This window comes from Drosophila melanogaster, chromosome 2L (genome assembly GCF_000001215.4).
Source record: "Drosophila melanogaster chromosome 2L".
Lineage (NCBI taxonomy): Eukaryota > Metazoa > Arthropoda > Insecta > Diptera > Drosophilidae > Drosophila > Drosophila melanogaster.
In genome coordinates this window covers 6,870,796-6,891,160 of record NT_033779.5, presented here as the reverse complement: position 1 = coordinate 6,891,160, position 20,365 = coordinate 6,870,796, and the positions used below count along the sequence as shown (strand labels likewise).

The window sequence follows — 20,365 nt, the reverse complement described above, 5'->3', positions numbered from 1 at the left end:
CAATTTATGTGTGGGTATGCAGAATGCACATTTCCGGTTGAATTTCTCTTTGGTTCGTTAGGAAAGTAACTTGAAGGACCTTGTTCCCATACCCTATTACATATCGTATTCTTGTGGTGAAGCTTGAAATCTCAGTCAGGTGATAATGATACAGGATTCTATGCATGGAATTTTATTCACTTACTTGTAAGCTAATTTAGTAGAGGGTGCTTTGAATATTTATCGTAATCTTACTATCATTAATACTATGAAACGACGCACTAATTTCATTATTATTTTATTTTGAAGCACATAATTATGATGGGCACAACTTAAAGATTAGTGACTTTGCCTGCTTACACATCCTTTAATATACATAGAATTCCCCCAAAGTCAAATGAAATAATTATCAATTATGTGGAACACACATGGCTCTGTTGTTCTGCTAGTTTCAATTCTAATTATAATTACTCCCCTAGGATTCTTTGACGCCTAATGACCTAAGGACATTGTAGCTGCACGCAAAATGCAAATGAGCCAACTGTGGTCAATTGAAACATATTCTGGGCTGATTTATGCAAGTAAGTTTGCATATATGTACATATATATATATGCCATGTAGGCGGTGATTAACATGGGAATGAAGATACAGATAAGGCTGCTGCCAAGGAGCTGCGTGGTCATCCAAACTGAAGTGGGTGGCAATGACCATCCTGTGGCGATGACCAAAGTAAAGTTGACCAAATTACGCAGGCATAAATTATTTATGACTGCGGCAGGAGGCAAACAGACGTGCAAACACATTCAACATACCCAACTCTACTTAACTCAACTAGTCGCAGTTCGAAACTGTTAATAGTGAGCCCAAGTACAGTGATGGATCGTTAAAGCAAAAAGGAGAAAGTAGTATTATTATTATGGGTTTATATATAACATCTTTACAAAGGTTTGAGGCTCTTTTCTTGCTTTTCAATGAAAAGCATAAACTACGAGTAAGAAATAAATAAAAATAACAAATTGATCAAAATATTTGTACTGTTACTTTCGGCGTGCAATAAACGGTTTCACTTAGTGAGGTTCTCCTGTAGCAAAATGTAGTGTATGTAGCAAGGCGTTTTCTGGTGGGCTGGGCGACCATCGAGAGGAATCGAGGTACTTGGGCCAATGTAAACATGAAAGTAGAGAGTACTCTGCCGATGTCGATGCTGCTCGCTATGCCGGGGCACCGGCACTCCACTTATCGTATTTACTATGTACTTAGTATAATTAAATGGGCTTAATGCAAATGCTCAGCCGACTCCACTCGACTGAAACCGGTCCTAGTCAAGTTGTATTCATCATTCAGTTCTGTTCGAATAGACTTGCGTCGCAAGTCTCTTGTTTTTGCACATTTCGTGTGACTTTGTTTCGTGTTGCTGCGAAAATTACGATCGTTTGTAATTTAATGAGCATGTAAATTAAAAGGATGCACTTAATGCCCAAATATATAATGTGTGTGTGTGTGTGTGTTGGGCGATATGCGATATGTGTGCGATGTACATCCCCTTAGCTTATATATCCAATCGCAATTTATTGCTGCCGTGAAGCGAAAACTTTCAATCGGTGCCAATGGAATTAATTTGAGCCTGCGCACACACACATACAGACACACAGGCATCGAAGCGACTTGCCTTGTATGTATTGTCAATGTATTTATGTATGTATCTAGGTGTGGGAGCGGTTCAAGTATGCATACTTGTTTTATCCTCGCATCCATATGTATGTGTGCCCCCTTAGGCTCTGTGTGTGTGTGTGTGTGGGTGTGTGAGTGTTGCTGGTGGTTTGAAGCCTGGCCGGAAGGAGCGATTTTTATATTGTGCTTTTCAAACGGCTGAGTCCTGCTGAGCTCTGCTTAAGGACATATCCCAACTCTTTGCGGAAGCAACTGATTTTCTCGGATTTCTATTCTAAGTAGGTTGTGATATACACCAAGTTACGCTTAAAACAAACTTACTATGAACATATTTAGCTTACATTGAAATGCCATTAACAGCATGTTGAAGTTTGTCTAATCGTAAAAAGTGGCTCCTTAATGTTTGGAGAGCTGTGCGTCAACATAAATGTAAGCCAGAAAAAAGTGGCAGCATATTCTACAATTTAATTAAAGCAAACGTTTTCAAAAAACGTGCACACCTAAAAGTGTATAAAAAGAACTTCGTTTTTATTATATTTTTATTAACCAAGTTTGATAAGAGATAAACTTTTAACTAATTTAAAGGTTCGAAATCTTTTTTACGTAATTCATTACATTACAAAAAAAAAAAAAAAAATAGTTTAAAATAGATTCGTAATTGGCGAAGTACACTCTATTCATTCACTTCAAAATAGAGTAGCAGTGAATGCAATTATTTAATTTTTTTCCTGCCCGCAGAGCATTAATTTTGATTACTATCTTTGGATAAATCAAATGCAATTATTTTTAAAATTGATAGAGAAATTATTTTACAAATGAAAACCACTCAGCTTCAGGACCAGCCACCGCAGAAGCCTCTCGTGCCACACACTCCACATTCTGAATATTTTATATTCCTCCGGCATTTGTATGCCGGTCCGCAGGTTGTAAAATCTGTGGGGACAAGCAGGGGGGGGGGGGAGCACATGCGAGTACAAAAGGCCAATTCATTACGCAATGATAATTAACATGTAATCAGAGGCGGTAACGACTTGGTCAGAGTTCGCAGCGACTCGTAAATATGGCTGGGGAGCATAAATTAAATTTGCGCTCCGCCAACCCAAAGAGGTGCACACTTCCAGGCGTGGCGGGGGTGCGGAAAGTTTGGTTAAGACGTCGGATAAAAGGGAAGGTACCAAATTGAAACTGCAAAATCGACTGCATAAATCAGTCAGAAGTGCTGCTGCTGCTGCCGCCCCCCCCCACTCCATTGCATTCATTTATTTGCCTTCATCTTTGTGCCATTTTTCTGCTGCTGGCGTCCGAGTAAATGGCATATCAATGCGTGATTACGTATACGCCGCATGGGCCAAACAAATTGCTGTGCCTCTTCAAGGCAAAGTGGCCGCGTTTGGGGGCGTTCGCTTCATTATGCCGAATGCCTACGTGCACTACTTATTTACCAAGTGATGGCGCGACTCTTGAGCTGCCAGCCCAACTCATCTCATTCCACTTTTCTCCATTCCATTTCATCTTATTCCATCGCAACCCACCAATCCAACCCAGTCGAAACCATCGAGCGCCTTCTTTATTTATGGAAGTGACTCGCTGAGTGCGAAGTCCTCGCATATCATCCGTCGCGCCCCCGCCCACGCCAACTGCCCACATCCCGCTGGGTCATGCTCTTCCGATTGCTTCCGCATCATTGCACACTGGTTCGGGCAATTTGTTTCCCGCTTCCAAACAATAATATGCTGAATAAAATTGCACCTATTGAGTGAGTCTACTTTAAAAAACCTTTGTACAGCCCAACGGAACAAGAAGTAGAATGCATTTCCTGGGAATCTAGATCTATGTATTCAAGGCCAATGAAGAATATCTCAGGAAAGTTTAACAATTCACCTACAAGAAAATCAATTCGAACTTGCAGACAATTATTTCACGCTACAAATCTCAAAAGAAAGCGCAAATGTGCATCCTGTATTATGAAAGCTTCCTAGTTTAGTATAAGGAAATTTTCCAATTTGATTGAATTGGAAAACTCTATGACCAAAACCGAATTGCATTCCATTTATTGAAATTCACATTTATGGTTGCTGCAAATCGGCTAGCCAATTCAATCATGGGGTTTTTACATGATTTAACCTGGTAATAAATAATGAAAGTCTCACTTATGCTGTGCAAATTGGAGCAGACACAGCATGATATAGCAAAGTTTTGCATACAATGAATAAACCTTTATACAATTGCAAGGCTTTAGGCAAGGAAATCCTCTTTATTTTTAAGCTCTCAACTTAAGAGCATTAAATTTGCAATTTTATGTGACACTTTTTGGTCATAGTGAATATCTGATTTTAAGCATTTGAGTCGGATAAAAATTGAAAAATTTGGTATTGTCTTTTTAAGAATTATGGGAATATTAAGGAGAAAAAATAGAGAAGGTACGATCCAAAAACTCTGTTAAATGTTTTTACCAAAAGCGATTTGAATTGTGTGATGTTTGATAATGGAAAAATCGAGTAACTACCAAGCTTAGAAAAGTTTTTTAAATAATTTAAAAAGACAATCTATTTTGGTTTTCGATGGATACTTAGATATTAAATATTGGTAAGGCAATAAGTTATTTATACTAATTCATGACCAGTGTGCCCTGGCTGCGGGGGACAGTCCTGCGAATGAGATACAAAAATAAGCACATGCCGAGCAGCAGGATATACAAGGATATACAATATTTAAGTGTGTGCGCCGTGGGTGCGTTAAACGTCTGCCTGCGATAATGAGGAGCACATAAGAGCGTGTATCGGGCAAACACAGATAGGCCGCCGGCCGGCAGGCTGAGCCGCATCTTTATCCTGATCCGCCGCCTGCTGCCTGCTGATGATGTTTACGTTTGAATAATTTATGACACAATAAAAAAAGAAAGCGGAGAAAGCCAGCTAGCAACGAAAAGCCGTCCGAGAACGGAATTGGGCTTTAGATACGGATTTGGATGGGTGAGCTATTGCCACTGCAGCAGTAGCCGCAAGGTGCAAAAAGGCGACCGAATCCATGGAAACTGTGGCTATGGAAATGCCATTTGGATACACTCGCATCTGCGGATGCTACGTGGCACACGCACACCACTCGTTCATCCGGCTGAAGAGCCGGACGGGCACAACGGACGGACGGAGCAGTCAGCGTTTTTATTCATTGCGAAAAATGATAATTGGCTACTGACAGCCGCAGGGGGGCGTGGCGTGGCACAGGCCAGTTGGAGCGGTAGCAGGGAGCAGGTAGGTCGGACTATGGAAAATTGGATCGGAATGGGCCGGCATCAGTAGTGGTTAGCTTCTGTTTGCTGCTTAGTGGCAGCCAGTAGAGCTCTCGATACCGGGTAATTGCAAAAGGGCTTATGGCGCTGGCTATATAATTCAATTCCTAAATGTCACTACACATTCTGGTGGCAGGAGTTTCTAAATAACAATAAACGAAATCAGCTGACGGCTTAGTGTCAGGCGATATTTATGTTAGCGAAGAACAAACAGCAGCGCTTAAAAGTAACACGCTTTTACTATAGAAAAGGGGTAGTATCAGCATTTAAGTTATAGAATTAAATGAAATGAATTAATTCTTATAGAATATTAACTTTATTCTTATTGCGAACTAACCAAGATTGCTAAGTATCCAATAGTCTAATCGCTATGCAAACCCATCTTTTTTCCGTGCTTTGCGATGGTTCTGTGTTGGTGGCGGCTAAATCAGAAACAGAATCAGAAACAGAATCAGCCGAGTCGAGTCGAGTAGAGCGGCGGAAACTGTAGCTGAAGTTGAATGGCAGTTTGAATGGACCGCTGCTGCGGAGAGGGACGGCGATAGGGCGGCAAGGAGTCACCGAGCGAAACGGAATGCGAGTGCAAAAAAAGGGAATATAAATTGCCTCTTAAATATGGAATAAGTGCGGAAAAGTGTACACCAACCGACGGCCACCAGCAAAACAGCAAACATGCACATAGATAAACTATATAGCTTCTGGCCAAGATAAACAACTACAAACACAGGCCAAACACAAACAAACACACACGCACAGATGGCACAACAGCAACAACATACTCGCAAAAGGACTAAAAAAAAATGAAGGAGGAAATCTGCAGAAGATGAAGCCAAGTTTTGTAACAGTTACAAAGATAAAGCAAAGTGGGCGTGTAATTGCGTATGTATGCGATTGTGTCTGTGTGTGGTGTGTGCGTGTTTGTCAGCTAGGCAGGGGTTGTGGGAATGGGAATGGGAGTGGGAGTGGGAGTGGCACCCACCGCCGCCCACTTCTTCGGTTTTTCCTGCTCATCTTCAGGCCCATCTTCTATGGCTCGTGTCTCCTTTGTGTCGTGTCCCCTTTGCATAGAATCCTTTGGCAATAGACACATAAATTTCAGCCAACACAACATTTCGATTCAGATTCAGATTCATTCCCCATTCAAAGCAAATGACTTGGTGGGCGGGTTCAGGATGGGCGTTGGAGTGGTGCGGCATGGCTCCTAAAAGTGTTGAATCTTGTGTTTATAGCCATGTAGATTTCTCACCACTACTCATGTCCCCTAATCTCTTGGCCATTTGTTAATTTTCCACTTTATAAGACATGGACAGACAAATTGCTCAATGTTCTTGGATTCTAAAGGTAAATTACTTCATTATAACAAAAAAAAATATAATATAATAACATCTTTAAACAAAATTAATACATATCTTTGCTATGCAGTTAAATGCTAGTTTAAAGATTGCAACTTTACAATTAAAATACAATTAACGAGTTCAGAACAGTTTAATATTCTCAGCCCATTTTCATTTTTAACAATTAATATTAATATGCTCATACCTGGATAAATTTACAAATATACATTATTTATTCAGGTTTAGCAACGTGTCGATTGTATTTTATTGACGGCTCAGATTAATAATATTGTTTTTTGTACAAAAAAAAACATAGAGGTGTTGTTTATTATCGTTTAATTACTAATTCTGCATTAACTGTAATTTAATTCGACAAATATTTATACTGATAACATTTACTTTTGCCTGTTATTTTTGCCACCATTTTCTGTTTATTTTTTATTGTTGGTTGGCATTGAATTCATTGTGATTCCCAGCGATTATTCAAAAATATCAGCTGCGTTAAGACCAAATTGTCTTAATTGATAATTTTTCAGTATATCAGCTTGATTTAAAAGGATAAAATGCGTTTTTATTGAAAATGTAACTATTTTTTGTTTAATTATGATGAACATTTTATTGCAAATTTGTTAAATGCAATTGTAGTTAAAATTTAATTTGTGCATACTTCGTATTTTCCACCTATTGAGTAGGCAATTAAATCAGAAGCCTAACTTTATTTCATTAATTGCATAAATTAGTAAGTTCATACGCAAATATTTATGAAATTACAAGAATGAATTTGTAAATTATCTGAAAATTGAAGAAAATCCTGCAAAGTAAGTGAAACCGATTTGGTCTAATTAAAATTCTGCACTGCGCACTTCAAGTGTTTACGCTTGATTAGATACCAGACTTCCCCTGTGAAATTCGATGCTAACGCTAACTAAATTGAGAATTTCAAATTAAGAGGAATTCTCCAAGGTGCAGAATGCAATTTTGTAATCAAACATTTAACTCATTTCTTTTGCCACGTTGATTGCCTCTTGCTTGGCTGAAAGGCGGCGAATGGAGGCAGTCTCTCGTAGAAGTACACAAAGTTAAATAAAAGAATATGATACAAAGGTAATGCCAAGAGCCAAACAAAGTTCCACCTTATCCCAGTGCCAATCCCAGGGAAAGCTATCCTCATCCCCATCCTCATCCTTATCCTCCGTTCTGGCCAACAGATCCGTTTACACCACAGGCCACGACTTTTGCTTTTTTCACCGCCCGACTTGGCTTCACAAAGTTGCCACCACCCAGTTCGCACATTCATATATATTTATATATATATATATATGTTACATATATGTGAATGATATATACACAGGTTCCGCCATGGACACATCGCTTTCATTTTAGGTGCCACTGAACAGTACAAAAAAAAAAAATCCCCTCTGCACACATTTCGAGCAAAAATTTCAATTAAGACTTTTACTATGAATTCATTTTCTGTTTGCCTTCGTGTGTTTATGTGCCTGTTTTCCTATTTAGTGCGTTTGCTTGTGTGCCGCGCCAGCTTGAACCTTCGCTGGTAATTTTTCCTTGTTTTATGTTCAAGCGAAATTGGTCAACAGTCTTTTGTTTGGCGCGCCGGATGCAATTTTAATCTGCCCGATTGCCAGCCAGACCCACGCAGGACTTTCCGCACCACCGTCGGCAAACCTTCAATGGGCATGACGTATGATGGATAGTGGTGGTGCTCCGAAGGTTGCAAGAAAATAATGACTACAAGCCACACACAACAAAAAAAAAAACAAACACACACAGGGCTCTAAAATGGACAGACAGAGACGTACGCACACACTTGAACGAAATGGCAAGAGCCACCACATAATATTTTAGTTTTTTGACCCAAAAATGTCAGCGGGACATGAATTATCACTCCCGCCAATGCCAGCTGAATAGTTGTGATGCCTCACTGCTTTGACATCATTGTAATGGGGTTCGCAAATAAGAATCATATATACACTATTTAACTTCATTTATTTTTTCATATACAAAAATCACGTCTGATCGCTATGACCGCAAAATTACAAGAGCGAAAGAAAGAATACAGTTCAGTTCAATTAGCATCGATATATAAAATGTTAATCCGCTGTTAAGACAGCTGAAGCACCGGGTGACTCCGCTCATAATCCGTACATGCCGCCCGCCAATGCGTCGTCCAGCATGAAGGCTCCTTGTGATTCTTGATCCGTGTGTTGATCATAATTATGTTGAAATCGGAAGTGGACAAAGCTTTGTGATTGACCTCTTTTGAATGCCAGATTTCGTCTTTAATGTAACCACTCTGACTAGCGAGTCCGATCCAGGGTGCAGTTCGACGACTCGGCCTATAGTCCATTTAGCTGGTGGTAGATTATCATCCTTTATAATGACTAAGTCGTTGATGTTAAGATTATCTTTGATTTGGCACCACTTTGGCCGAGTTTGCAAGTGTGATAACCAATCACGAGACCATTGAGACCAGAATTGTCGCGTCATGTGTTGTTGTGCGAGAAATAGTTCACGCAAAGGCTTATTATTCGGCCGACCTTGTGGCGGTGCCAGTAGTGCGTCACCAATTAAGAAATGTGCTGGAGTTAGTACTTCTAAATCGTCAGGGTCGGCGGTTAGCGGGCAAAGTGGACGTGAGTTCAAACATGCTTCAATCCTGATCAAAACTGTAGTAAGCTCCTCATACGTCTGCTTGTGGCTGCCGACGATCCGTTTAAGATGATGCTTCATTGCTTTCACGTTTGCCTCCCAGATGCCACCAAAATTGGGAGAATATGGAGGTGTGAAATGCCACCTTGTCCCATGTTGACATGTCGATTCGTTTAGGGCTGCCTTGCAAGTGATGGGCTGGTTAAGCGATGTACTCGCGCCAACAAAATTTGTGCCGTTATCACTATACATATGTTGAACTTGTCCTCGACGTCCGGTGAATCGCGTAAATGCTTGCAGGAAGTGCTCTGTTGAAAGTCCAGTGACGGCTTCCAAGTGGACCGCCTTGGTTGCTAAGCATATAAAAATGGCTACATAGCCTTTGTAGGTGGTTGATCCTCGTACACGCGCGGCTTGAAGTTCAATCGCACCAGTGTAGTCAACTCCTGTTGTAATGAACGGACGAGTTGGGGGGTTGACTCGATGTAATGGCAAGTCACCCATCAATTGCTTCGCTACGACTGGAGCTACCTTAAAACATGTGACGCATTTCCGGATGATTCGCCTGACTGCTTGTCTGCCTCTGGGAATCCAGAATTTGTAGCGTATGTGAGCCAGTGTTAATTGAGCGCCGCCATGTAGAGTGAGCTGATGAGAGTGTTGAATTACCAAATCTGTAAATAGGTGACAATGAGGTAATATAATTGGATGTTTTCGAGAAAAAGAGAGATTTGAATGCTTGAGACGGCCACGAATCCTCAAGATATTGTTGTCAAGAAACGGTGTAAGATTTGAAAGTGTGCTACGGGGTGGTAACGGCTTGTTCCTTTTAAGCGCTTGGATGTCGGCGTGAAATGTATCGGATTGTGCAAGGCGAGCTATGCAGCACAGGGCCTCATCCAGCTCGTCAGGAGAGAGTGATCCGTGACTTCGTTGTGCTCGAGCATGAGCATTGTGGCAGAATCGTAACATGTATGCCGTGACACGTAGCAGTTTTGTATACGACGAGAATCGGTCAATAATAGAATCCTTTGTGTCTGACAAGGTAGTGAAGGCTCTAATTTTTATGGATTTGGCCTCCAGATCCCGTTCTTCTGGATTGAGCAATTGTGATTGCGTGTTTGGCCAAATATTGTGTGGTTTGCATAGCCAGGATGGGCCATGCCACCAAATATCAGGTATTTGGCTCGGTGGTAAGCCTCTGGTTGCGCAATCTGCTGGGTTTTCCGATGTGTCTATGTGGTGCCACTGAGCCGCTGAGGTGTGGTCGAGAATGTAAGACACTCGGTTGGCTACAAACGTTTTCCACCTAGTAATGTCTCCTTTAATCCAGTGCAGAACAATGGTAGCATCGGTCCAGTAAAAGGTAGATATATGTGCATTGGTCCATCGGTTATTCTCCAGCACCCATTTGGTGAGTTTGGTAGCTAATACTGCACCGCATAGCTCAGTGCGCGGTATTGTTAACGGCTTGGTTGGCGAAATTTTTGATTTTGCGACGATGAGCGTTGTATAGAAAGTCCCATCAGACTGTTGGGTGCGTGCATACACTGCTGCTGCGTAAGCACTGGAGGATCCATCGCAAAAGGTGTGCAGTTGTATCTCACTACTAAATAGTGGCGTAAATTTGACGCTGCGTGGTATTTTGATCGTCTTAACCTTCATTAGTTGCTGTCGAAATTGTTGCCATTTGACGGCAATGGTGTTGGGAACTGGCTCATCCCAATCCAGTGAGGTACTCGATCCGTCCTCGCGATATTGCTTCGCTAGTGTGATTTCTTTCAATATAATCTTTGCTGAAATTACAACTGGAGCGATTAATCCAAGAGGATCAAATAAACGTGCTATGGTCGATAGGATTTCTCGTTTTGTTATACCGGCTGGAGTATTTGCTAGTAATTTATAAGTGAAGCAATCTTGCTTGGGCAACCAGTACATACCCAGTGTTTTGATGGTGTCCGCATTGTCCCAACTGAGGGATGTCTGCTTGCATCGATGCTCGAGAGGTATCGTTGCCATCAGATCCTGGTCATTACTAGCCCATTTTCGTAGCTCCATGCCAGAGGATTTTAAAGCTAGCATAGTTTGCAAACTTTTCCGTATTGCTGCCTCTTGTGAATGATCGCCTGAGAGAATGTCGTCGACATATATCTCATTTTTGAGAACGTTGGATGCCATAGGATATTTTGTCTGTGTGTCTTCAGCTATTTGATGGATGACTCTTATAGCTGTATAAGGTGCAGACGCTGTTCCAAACGTGACGGTAGTTAAGCAATGCTGTTTGATGACTCCATCCGCCGCCCGCCATAAAATCCTCTGGTACTGCGTGTCATCAGGGTGGACATTGATACAGCGATACATTCGTTGTATATCGGCAGTGAAAACAAACTGATATTGTCTCCAATTCAAGAGAACGGCTGGCAGATCATTTTGCAGCGTGGGACCTACACATAGTACATCGTTTAACGATCTGCCATTTGAGGTCCGGGCCGATGCGTCAAAAACGATACGTTGTTTTGTGGTGAGGCTTTCTTCTTTGAAAACTGCATGATGTGGTAGCACGCATGATGCAACATGCCGACCGTAGGAATCCGTGGTTATGGTTGAGTTTTCGCTCGTCTCTGCCAACGTGATTTGACCTAGTTGAAAATATTCTTCAATTCCTTTGCAGTATCTGATCCATTTGTCTGGGTCCCTTTGAAGGCGCCTTTCGAGTTGAAGATATCTGTTCAGGGCGATCTGATGAGATTTTCCGAGCGTCATACTGGGGTCAAAGTTCCTCTTGAATGGCAAACGGACTTGATAACTGCCGTCTGGTTGACGTTGATGGGTCTGCTTAAAGAAAGACTCGCACCATTGATCTTCTTTGGAGAGCTTTGGGCGTTCTGGAACTGATTCTACCTCGCAAAATACCTTAAGCAGCTCTTCGGAGTTTATTATGGCATGATTACATCGAATGTGGCGTGTAATATGCGTGTTGCCAACATTGCCTAACAGAACCCATCCGAGTTGAGTATTCTGCGCTATGGGTTCGTTTGGCAAGCCAATCTTAGTTCCAGGTAACAAGAGTTGTGCCATAAGGTCGGCTCCAAAAATGATATCGATTCGCTTGGATCTATAATAATAGGGGTCTGCGAGCATGAGACCATGGATATGACTCCAGTTTCCTGCTGGAAAACTTTGACTTGGCATGTGTGATGTCAACGTGTTCAAAACATAAGCATCGTCGACCTTTAACGAGAAATTTGGGTTAGTTGCTGTTTGCACCGAACAACTTACGATGAATTTGCAGCGTCGTCCTGAATCTTGACCGACTCCGGTGATTGAAGTGCGAGTTGTGCTTCGGGAGAGCTGGAGAGACTGTACAGCATGCTCCGAAATGATAGTTGCTTCCGATCCTTGGTCAAGAAGCGCGTTTACCGTGGCCTGGCATCCTGTCTGTGTGTTACTGAGTACAACCCGAGCTGTTGCTAGTAGTACCTTTCGATGAGTCATAGATGAAGTTGTAGTTGACATGCACTGTAGAGTCGGCTTGGCATCTGAACTGGCTGCTGAACTTTGGCATGATGTCGAGGAGGGTATCAGCGTTGGCTGTGTTGCTGGAAAATGTAACATCGTGTGATGACGTTGACCACAATGAAGACAATTCTTGTTGCTGGGGCAGCTTGCTTGTGTGTGCGATTTTCCCAGGCAATTGAGACACAATTTTGCCTTGCTGGCCACTTCCTTCCGTTGGTAGCAATCCATTGAAAGAAATTGCGGACATCTTCGAAGTATGTGTAAGTTGCCACAATGATAGCAAGCGGACGCGGAAGCACCCGACCTGGTGTGGGCGCTGTGCACACGCACGCGTTTAGTACCGTCTGAAGTTTCATTTGACTGTTTCATGCCGCTGCACGCGTTACGGCTTTCAATAGCGTCTAACGTAACAAGTCGATCATTGAGGAACTGTTGCAGATCTTTGTATGAAGGAACGTCAATCTTGCTGCCCAGATGATGCTCCCAAGCTGTGTGAGTGTCTTTGGGTAGTTTGGTTGTTAGATAATGAGTCAACCAAAAATCTCCTCCCTGTAGTGGCGCCTTGACGGTATTGCAAGCGGCAATGCAGACGTTGACTGTACTAACCATAGACCGTATGTCAGCAGATTTTTCTTTCGAAAGATTCGGTAAGTTGTAGAGCATGTTCATGTGGCTGGCGAACACAATTCGTGGGTTGTTATATCGTTGTAGAAGTGTGGTCCAAGCGACTTCATAGTTTGCTTCAGTTAAAGCGATTTGGCGAATGTCGTTGTCCAGGCCTACTGGTAATGCTTCCTTTAAAAAATGGAACCTTTGAATCTTATCCAGACGCTCATTATTGTGAATTAAGCGTAAAAATGCATCATGAAAACTTGGCCAGTCCGCGCAGTTGCCAGAGAATTTCGGAACTGGTAATTTTGGCAGTGGTATCCGTACTTCCTCTACATGTGTTGTTATTGTAGAGTTAGCTGATTCGTTGTGCGTCACTGTGCCTGGATAAATTCGTTTCTTTTCTTCGGCCACGAAACAGTAAACTTCCATGCCCAGGTCTTCGAATTGGCTGATTGTATTTTGTTGCTTATACACACTTTCTTCGTAGTCTGCCATGCATATAAGTGTGTGATGCGCCTGATGAAATTCTTTGTTAAACTCGTCGATTTGATTCAAACGTTTTTCGAAATATATTTCCGTTTTCCGCGCACTCGAGTCTTTTTTCACATTACTGAACAAGCGCTTCAAAGACTCAATGCGGTCAGTTTGAACTCGCACCAGTTGATCAAATTTCGACATTGTTTATACTGACGTTGCTCCACTGTATGTAATATGCACAAATGCTCGTATGTTATCGGTGTTCTTCTTTGACGTCTTGTTTTTTTGAGTTGGCAGAGATTCCGGCAAATCTAACGGAATCGAAGGGCAACGGGACTTAGCTCTGTCGTGATGAGAGCGAGCGCGAATGTTTGCGTATACTGCTCTGTCGTGATGAGAGCGAGCGCGATAGAAAACGTAGGCACGGTGATTTATCTGGATGAAGCCGACCACGAAGATAAAATTGCCAAACAGCTTTTAGCAATTATTAATTATGATTCTTATGAGCAAGGTTCCCCTCATGGGCCACCAATGAATAGTTGTGATGCCTCACTGCTTTGACATCATTGTAATGGGGTTCGCAAATAAGAATCATATATACACTATTTAACTTCATTTATTTTTTCATATACAAAAATCACGTCTGATCGCTATGACCGCAAAATTACAAGAGCGAAAGAAAGAATACAGTTCAGTTCAATTAGCATCGATATATAAAATGTTAATCCGCTGTTAAGACAGCTGAAGCACCGGGTGACTCCGCTCATAATCCGTACACCAGCCGTCGCCAAAACGAGGGGAGGTCAAATGGTAACAGGAAACTGGATATGGCCAGAAGCTGAGAGCTTCCACAGATACACGAGATTTTAATCTGGAAAACGTGTTGAGCTTGGGAAATTAGTTAAAGTCTTAGTGCGCAAGGAAAGCCATTCAAATTGTTTTACTTGCTTTACAGCTCGGCTGCAACTTTAATTGAAAGTGTTTGTAGTCAAATGATTGGATTTTAAATGAACCAAAAGCTTATTTAAGGGAATTAATGCAATTGTTTTTAAATAGATTGTCAGGCTGTTATAATTGGAGAAAGGGTGTAAGCAAATTTTGATTGAAGATAGAGGAGTGTTTGGAATCTAAATAGTTGATTGATCTATTTAAATGATGTAAAGACATTTTTGTTCTGAACTTCAGGATTTGAAGTTGTGTTTTTCTTTAAATTCCAAATAAAATTGGAAGCCCAAAACAATTCCTTTGACGGGCGGATTATAGTTTCCCGACTGCAAGAGAAAATGATAATCCTGACTGGAAAAGAAAACACATATACGAAAGATATTTAAAAGTTTTCGCGGCTTATTCAGTTAGTAAAGTGCTGAAAAAAACTTGCGGACACAAATTCGATGAAAAAGGTTATGAAAGGTCTGAGTTTTTGCCCGGGTTTTGACATTTCGGCCATATTGAAATGGCGGTTGACTTTTCGGAGTGGTCCCTAAAAATTCTTTTTGATGGGATTATCGCAGTCCGCACGCAAAGGAAGCCGTAGCATACTTTTTGGGGCTGGCCTCTTTGCCGTTTGATGGCATTAACCCAAAGATGGCCAATATCAGGCCAAACAAATGCGAGTCGGGCTAATTTCATTTTGAGAACCGCCCTCGCAGCGCTGCTAGATGTTTGCCGTTGTTGTTGGCCGCAGCCACGCAGGTTGCTCTTTGCTTCGCTTCTGCTTGTTTGCCTATGTTTGCCTATGAATAACAAGAAAGCCAACAACTACGCGGGGGCTAGAATGGGCGGTGAAAGTGGGCGGCTTGCGTGGATGGGTGGCGCTCTCTTGTGCTCAGGGTGAATGGCAGAGCGGAAGAAAGTGGAGGAGGGTGGGGGCCGGGGGTCTTTGCTTCTTGAGGCGTTGCAAGGCGACGTCGACGACTGTCACTTTCCAAGAGGGAGAAATCTGTTTGGGGCGTTTTTATTTTTTTTCTTCGTATTTTTTTTGCTTGTGCCTTGTGTCCTGTGTCGCTAGGCGCAACTTTGCCTGTACATTTCTTTTTTGCCTCCTACTTTCGGCTGACTTATTGGGGCTCACCTTTCGTGCTGTTGGTCCTCGTCCTTGGCAAGCTGCTTAATCGTCTTTGTCCCTTTTAACTTTTGCGCCGCCAATTTTCTCCGTTTTTCCCTTTCCCGTTTGTTGGTGTTGTTTGTTCGGGCACTCTTGGAATTTTCCCCTAGTTTTATTTCAGTTCTTTTCGCCGTATTAAAATTTAGTTCGCTTTTCTTTGGCTTCTGCCTTTCACTTTCGCTTTTCGCCTTGCAACGGAGCGGTACCGTTGTATTCAACAAATTGTTCGCGCTTCTCCTTCAGCTTCACCTTTACCTCTCTGCGACTCTCTCTCCACTACACTCTCACTCGGCGAGGGTGTGCGTGCGTGCGTGTGTGTGGCGTGTGTGCAGCAGGTTTTCACAGTTAATTGAGTCTCTGGTTTGCTCTGGTTTTTACCGCTGCTGGTCACACTTTTTACACTACCTTCGAGGCACTCTTTTTTTGAGATAACACATTACAACACATCACACACTGGGACCAGCTATTCTTGTGCGGTGCCCTTGTAGGTTTTTCTTGTCTTTCGCCCGTTTTATCCGTGCTCCGTGTCCGTGTCCGTCTGCGTGCGCGTTCGCTCTTGCTCTGATGCTGACACAACGACAACGACGATGCTCCGACTCTAATTGCGTTAAAATATTTTCGCTCCCACAACAACAAAGCCAGCTACACAGAACGAAAATCAGATTGATAGCCAAAGCTCCCGGATTTACCATGTATTTTTGAGATAAAGAAAGTTTTAAAGCTTTTCAGATAAGATGTCCCGTTTAATTTTGCTTTGTTCAATTATCACCCCTTAAATATTATGTTATAATAAAATATTTATACTGGATACTAAAGAGCTTTTCTAATAAATACATCGTAAATCATTATTATTGATTAAATGATTTTATTAGCATATTAATTCAAGCTGGTTAATTAATGTTTGATCCCCGCTACAAGCAAACATTTTAAATTAAAGGTAGAGTTTCGTTATCGTATTGATTATTGTAGAATTATTTATTTCTGTGTAGAGAAGGAGGAGAGAGAAGAGCAGCATCGAATCAGCATCTGAAGCAACAACAACTGGCGCTCTCCAATTTGTCTGATGCTGCTTCTTCTACCTTCAACTATGGCACACACAGTTCAATTTCAAGTTGAAAACTTTTTTCGGGTGAATCTCTCCCACTAACACGCACGCACACACCCGAAACACTGACTTTGAGCAGCTTTTTGTGAGAGTCGCTCTTCGTGTGTGTATGTGTGATTTTGTTTTCCCATCTCGTTACTCCTTTGTTGTTTCTGTTGTTGTTCCCGTCCTGTCGTCGTGAGAAGACGACTCTCGCTCGCTCTTCCCATAAAAATTTCGTATTTCGTTTTTGGCGCAAGCCCAGTTTATTGTTGCCATTCGCTATTATTATTGTTGTTGGCCATTGTTGTTGCCGTGCTGGCATTTTTTGGTCCTTGTTGCGCTCAGCAAGTGAGAAAAGCATCGTCATCCTCATCCTCGTCGGCATCCACATCCACGTCGGCATCAGCATCGGCATCAGCAGCATCCGCACGAGTCCGTCATCGCGGTCGCCGTTCGGTTTCCTCCTTTCCGCTTCGTTCTCTTTGCCACAGGAGCGGTAAATTGAGAAAACAGGATCAAGAACAACACTTTAATATATGAAATGTAGTATTAAAACATTTTAAACGTCCTTTATTTCGTAAGTGAGTTAAAACAAATGCTCAAACATAGCTAATAAGATATAATAAAAAAAATATATTAAACATTTAACTTTGTTTAGTAAAACATTTTAATAAATTAATCTTAATTAAGTACTGTATACTGTGAATATTTGCCTTAACTTATATTAAAATTACGTATACGCAGTTACGTATACGTAATTCCATACAAATAACGTATACGCTTTTGCGTACACGTAATTTTACCAATCTGCTTAGCATAAAAGACCATGCTATTTGTTAACATAATCCTTATAGTTTGGAACTCAAAACTTACCCCGAAGTTAAGTAATTTGGCATTACCATAGCTTCTCCTCCAGATGAACCGCTCCTGTTCCAGCTCTCTGTGCCACTCACTGGCATTGTTTTTTGTGTTGTTGGCTCTGTTCCATATTATGGTAGCATAAACATACATACATATACCCGTGCTCGTACCTTGCCTTTCGTACATAAAGACATTTTTTTGCGTACTTTCCCGGCTGACTGGCGTTTTGTTCTGCATTGCTGTTGTTGCAATTGTCGTCGTAGGAGGTACGAGTCCTCGAAACACTTTGGAGCACCCCTTTTTGTTGATGTTGGCACTGGCAGCTGAGGGTGTTGTTGTTGTTAAAAACTGAATTTCTATTTCAAAGGGGTATATCAGATAAGCTGGCGAGTAGGTAACAAGTATACGATGGAAGGCAGGTCTTTGTCTAGATTAGCATTAAAAATTTAATATTAAAGATAAGAAATTGTTATTACGTAGCTTAAAGTTGCAGCTTGCGTCGCAAAGAATGTCATATTTTTGGTTTAAATTATAGTGGGTATGCTGCAGTCGGATTGTTATCCGTGAAATTCCTTTGGGTTTTTGTCGCTCCTTAAGGAGGCGGTTTCCTCGATTGTACCTGGGTCTGGTGATTCGGCACCGCTCTTGTTGTGGGTCGCCAGTGCTGAGAGCTGAGATGTTTGCCTTGTTTTTCCACGGGCGACTGTCTGAAGTGCAAATTTGCTTTAATTATTCCACGACAACAACGCCAGCATTTGCAACGGGTTGTGACTCAAATTCAGACACTAGCTTGTGGACCCTCCAGCAGCAGCAGCCCACACACATCCTTTGGGGTGGACCTCTTAAAGCAAAAAAAAAATAAACAAATTAAAAAATTTAAGTCTTAAAACCACAATAATGTGGCGATAAATAACGAACGCGCAGCTTTAGGTATACGATGGAAAATGCCTAAAGAATGTTTGTCTTAACAAGAAGGTTGGTTAGCATGGCCATGTACACAGGGCGTATGCGCAATATTTTAAGAACATAACTAATAAAAATCGTTTGCTTTCGTCTGCTTTATCCCCAGACTTAGGTTCACCCAAATGGCCACATCTCAGTGGCTGGCGGTGACAACGACAACAAAACTTACTCAGGCATCGCTTTACCCCGCGCGCAGGACTTACCGTCGCCCACAGGCAGGACCTTTGGCGACACTGAGTGACACCTTGTGAGCGGATCACCGCAATTTCTCGCAGTGCACGACCCAGACATGACACTAGCCGGGCTTCCATCCAACCAACCAGTCAGCCAGCCAGCCAGCCAGCCAGCAGCCAGCCATCCAATCGAGCTGGCTCCTTTTGGGTGGCTTCGTCGCATTTGATGCTTGACATTGTTGGCAGTCGATATTGGTTGTAATTAGCTTTAATTGAAATTGCTACACTCCCGTCCAGCCAACACGGGTATGTATGTATGTATGTATGTATGCGCTGGTGTGTGGCACCGTGATTTGGGTTTTAATGGGGGAAATGGGAAAATGTTTGTAATTTTGGCAAAGTTAATTTATGGAGACCCCGCACGAATCCCTGACCCAGCCGCATTTTCATCAGCCACCTCGATGTCATGACGCATTTTACATTGGCCGTTTGCCACTCAAATAATTAGAGAAGTTTCATCCGAAAAGTTCATACATTTCTGCAATTTTGCGGATTGTTTGAATTGAATTCGATTCGGCCATTTGCCGTTTTGGCTGCAAATTGGTATGAGTTGCGAAAACAATATGCACATAGATAGAAAGTAGGTAAATATATTGCCGGAAATTAGATAAACAAATTTACAATAAATATTAAATGGCAGCAGTGAAATCAATTTTAATGCTATGCCGGCATACCTTTATGCGGGCAATGTCAGAAATATCAAATTAATCTCTGGCTAAAAATAACAATAATCATTTTAACCAAATTATCAATTGTAAGCACTATTTGCACTATTTGATTTCATTATAACATTGTTTTCCCCAAATACCGCATATCATGTACTTATATTGCACTAATCAAAGTTAGTTTACCCAGGTGAATCGCAGTGGAAATCTTTGAGGAGTTTATGGACACATAAGCACGGTTTATGGCGCAGATATCAAAAGGAATACTATTCATTGTCTGCGAGAGAACACGTTTATCAGTTTTGTGTGTATCGCGATTTGTCAGTTGAAATTCGGTAAGGTAAATAAACGAAAATCATACATTTGGGTTTTATGCAAATGGTAAATAAACAAAGTGACATCTTTATCGGTGTTTGTTTACGCCAAATGATTAATCTAATATAATATTTGGGCAAGTATTTAGATATTTAGAAGCTATTTGTATTATTGATACGCATGACGAGCACTGTAAAGTCAAGTCAATTAGACCGCCAATTAACTAATTGACTTTTCCACCGCCATGCATTCAATGTGACTCAATTACCAAATCCCCTCTAAAGTTCATCAAACGATGGGCAAACGAAACGTCGCGACCATATCAATACGAATTGATTAACGTGGCCATAAAGCCATCAAGCGCTTTCGATTTCCGATTGATTGAGCTTCTCAAGACTGCCTAATTAAAGAAAAACCAATCGTTATCTCGGGTCATCAATCATATTTTTTATTGCATACTTTTTCGTGTCACATATAGGGCCATATAAACAATGTATTTTCACACCGCCAAGAGTACCAGTTATGACATTGCATTTGCCAATGGTAAATTCTCAACTGAATTTATGGCCTGGGAAGCGTTGAGGA

General features: G+C 41.7%; 1 protein-coding gene and 2 long non-coding RNA genes across 4 annotated transcripts in view, besides 1 other annotated feature; 1 reads left to right on the top strand and 2 right to left on the bottom strand.

Moving 5' to 3' along the window:
* The window catches only part of Nlg2 (Neuroligin 2), a 31,757-nt gene extending 15,496 nt beyond the window's left edge, over positions 1-16,261 (bottom strand). Inside the window, exon 1 of the mRNA NM_001258987.2 lies at positions 15,624-16,261. The gene's annotated coding sequence lies outside the window, so the exon portion shown is untranslated. The remainder of the gene's footprint in view (positions 1-15,623) is intronic.
* Positions 8,197-14,329: a mobile genetic element.
* A 521-nt stretch (positions 16,262-16,782) lies between the features above and the next one.
* Positions 16,783-18,447, bottom strand: lncRNA:CR44914 (long non-coding RNA:CR44914). Of its 2 annotated transcripts, none has more exons than NR_124124.1 (2): positions 17,617-18,447; positions 16,783-17,223 (listed from the first exon to the last, which is right to left on the bottom strand). It is a non-coding gene; the product is annotated as a long non-coding RNA:CR44914 (long non-coding RNA). The 2 variants fall into 2 exon arrangements; NR_124125.1 differs by having other exon boundaries at positions 16,963-17,223.
* Positions 18,448-18,624: 177 nt separating this feature from the next.
* lncRNA:CR44915 (long non-coding RNA:CR44915) lies at positions 18,625-19,826 on the top strand. The gene is made up of 2 exons (NR_124123.1): positions 18,625-19,046; positions 19,656-19,826. It is a non-coding gene; the product is annotated as a long non-coding RNA:CR44915 (long non-coding RNA).
* The last annotated feature ends 539 nt before the right edge of the window (positions 19,827-20,365 follow it).